Raw genomic sequence first — 3,400 nt, forward strand, 5'->3', positions numbered from 1 at the left:
GAGACGACGCCTTATGAACTGTGGTTTGGCAGGAAACCAAAGTTGTCATTTCTGAAAGTTTGGAGCTGCGATGCTTATGTGAAAAAGCTTCAACCTGATAATCTCGAACCCAAATTGGAGAAATGTGTCTTCCTAGGATACCCAAAGGAAACTGTTGGGTACACCTTCTATCACAGATCCGAAGGCAAGACTTTTGTTGCTAAATTCGGAGTTTTTCTAGAGAAGGAGTTTCTCTCAAAAGAAGTGAGTGGGAGAAAAGTAGAACTTGATGAGGTAACTGTACCTGCTCCCTTATTGGAAAGTAGTACATCACAGAAACCGGTTTCTGTGACACACTGACACCTACACCAATTAGTAAGGAAGCTAATGATAATGATCATGAAACTTTAGATCAAGTTACTACCGAACCTCGTAGATCAACCAGAGTAAGATCCACACCAGAGCGGTACGGTAATCCTGTTCTGGAAGTCATGCTACTAGATCATGATGAACCTACGAACTATGAAGAAGCGATGGTGAGCCCAGATTCCGCAAAATGGCTAGAAGCCATGAAATCTGAGATGGGATCCATGTATGAGAACAAAGTGTGGACTTTGGTTGACTTGCCCGTTGATCGGCAAGCAATTGAGAATAAATGGATCTTCAAGAAGAAGACTGACGCTGACGGTAATGTTACTGTCTACAAAGCTCGAGTTGTTGCGAAAGGTTTTTGACAAGTTCAAGGGATTGACTATGATGAGACCTTCTCACCCGTAGCGATGCTTAAGTCTGTCTGAATCATGTTAGCAATTGCCGCACTTTATGATTATGAAATTTGGCAAATGGATGTCAAAACTGCATTCCTGAATGGATTTCTGGAAGAAGAGTTGTATATGATGCAACCAGAAGGTTTTGTCGATCCAAACGGTGCTAACAAAGTGTGCAAGCTCCAGCGATCCATTTATGGACTGGTGCAAGCCTCTCGGAGTTGGAATAAACGCTTTGATAGTGTGATCAAAGCATTTGGTTTTATACAGACTTTTGGAGAAGCCTGTGTTTACAAGAAAGTGAGTGGGAGGTCTATAGAATTTCTGATATTATATGTGGATGACATATTATTGATTGGAAATAATGTAGAATTTCTGGATAGCATAAAGGGATACTTGAATAAGAGTTTTTCAACGAAAGACCTCGGTGAAGCTGCTTACATATTGGGCATTAAGATCTATAGAGATAGATCAAGACACTTAATTGGACTTTCACAAAGCTCATACCTTGACAAAGTTTTGAAGAAGTTCAAAATGGATCAAGCAAAGAAAGGGTTCTTGCCTGTGTTACAAGGTGTGAAGTTGAGTAAGACTCAATGTCCGACCACTACAGAAGATAGAGAGAAAATGAAAGATGTTCCCTATGCTTCAGCCATAGGCTCTATCATGTATGCAATGCTGTGTACCAGACCTGATGTGTGCCTTGCTATAAGTCTAGCAGGGAGGTACTGAAGGAAATATGCCATAGAGGCAATAATAAAGTTATTATTTATTTCCTTATTTTATGATAAATGTTTATTATTCATGCTAGAATTGTATTAACCGGAAACATAATACATGTGTGAATACATAGACAAACAGAGTGTCACTAGTATGCCTCTACTTGACTAGCTCGTTGAATCAAAGATGGTTAAGTTTCCTAGCCATATACATGAGTTGTCATTTGATTAACGTGGTCACATCATTAGAGAATGATGTGATTGATTTGACCCATTCCATTAGCATAGCATTTGATCGTTTAGTTTGTTGCTATTGCTTTCTTCATGACTTATATATGTTCCTATGACTATGAGATTATGCAACTCCCGTTTACCGGAGGAACACTTTATGTGCTACCAAACGTCACAACATAACTGGGTGATTATAAAGGTGCTCTACAGGTGTCTCCGAAGGTACTTGTTGGGTTGGCATATTTCGAGATTGGGATTTGTCACTCCGATTGTCGAAGAGGTATCTCTGGGCCCACTCGGTAATGCACATCACTATAAGCCTTGCAAGCATTGCAACTAATGAGTAGTTGCGGGATGATGTGTTACGGAACGAGTAAAGAGACTTGCCGGTAACGAGATTAAACTAGGTATTGAGATACCAATGATCGAATCTCGGGCAAGTAACATACCGATGACAAAGGGAACAACGTATGTAGTTATGCGGTCTGACCGATAAAGATCTCCGTAGAATATGTGGGAGCCAATATGAGCATCCAGGTTCCGCTATTGGTTATTGACCGGAGACGTGTCTCGGTCATGTCTACATAGTTCTCGAACCCGTAGGGTCCGCACGCTTAAAGTTTGATTGTGGTTATATTATTAGTTTATGTGTTTTGATGTACCGAAGGAGTTCGGAGTCCCGGATGAGATCGGGGAGATGACGAGGAGTCTCGAAATGGTCGAGACGTAAAGATCGATATATTGGACGACTATATTCGGACATCGGAAAGGTTCCGAGTGATTCGGGTATTTTCGAGAGTGCCGGGGAGTTACGGGAATTCGTATTGGGCCTTAATGGGCCATACGGGAAAGGAGAGAAAGGCCTCAAAGGGTGGCCACACCCCTCCCCATGGGCTGGTCCGAATTGGACTAGGGAGGGGTGGGGGGCGCCCCCTTCCTTCCTTCTCCTTTTCCCTTCCCTTTCCTTCCCTCCTACTCCTACTACTTGGAAGGGCTCCTAGTTCTACTAGGAAAGGGGGAATCCTACTCCCGATGGGAGTAGGACTCCCCTAGGGCACGCCATAGAGAGGGCCGGCCCTCCCCCTCCTCCACTCCTTTATATACGGGGGCAGGGGGCACCCCAAAGACACAACAATTGATCTCTTAATCTCTTAGCCGTGTGCGGTGCCCCCCTCCACCATAATCCACCTCGATCATATCGTAGCGGTGCTTAGGCGAAGCCCTGCGTCGGTAGAACATCATCATCATCACCACGCCGTCGTGCTGACGAAACTCTCCCTCAACACTCGGCTGGATCGGAGTTCGAGGGACGTCATCGAGTTGAATGTGTGCAGAACCCGGAGGTGCCGTGCGTTCGGTACTTGATCGGTCGGATCGTGAAGACGTACGACTACATCAACCGCGTTGTGCTAACGCTTCCGCTTTCAGTCTGCGAGGGTACGTGGACAACACTCTCCCCTCTCGTTGCTATGCATCAACATGATCTTGAGTGTGCGCAGGAATTTTTTTTGAAATTACTACGTTCCCCAACAGTGGCATCCGAGCTAGGTTTTATGCGTTGATGTTATATGCACGAGTAGAACACAAGTGAGTTGTGGGCGATATAAGTCATACTGCTTACCAGCATGTCATACTTTGGTTCGGCGGTATTGTTGGATGAAGCGGCCCGGACCGACATTACGCGTACGCTTACGCGAGACTGGT

This window comes from Triticum urartu, chromosome 3A, assembly GCF_056163025.1.
Source record: "Triticum urartu cultivar PI428250 chromosome 3A, HENAU_Tu73, whole genome shotgun sequence".
Taxonomy (NCBI): domain Eukaryota; kingdom Viridiplantae; phylum Streptophyta; class Magnoliopsida; order Poales; family Poaceae; genus Triticum; species Triticum urartu.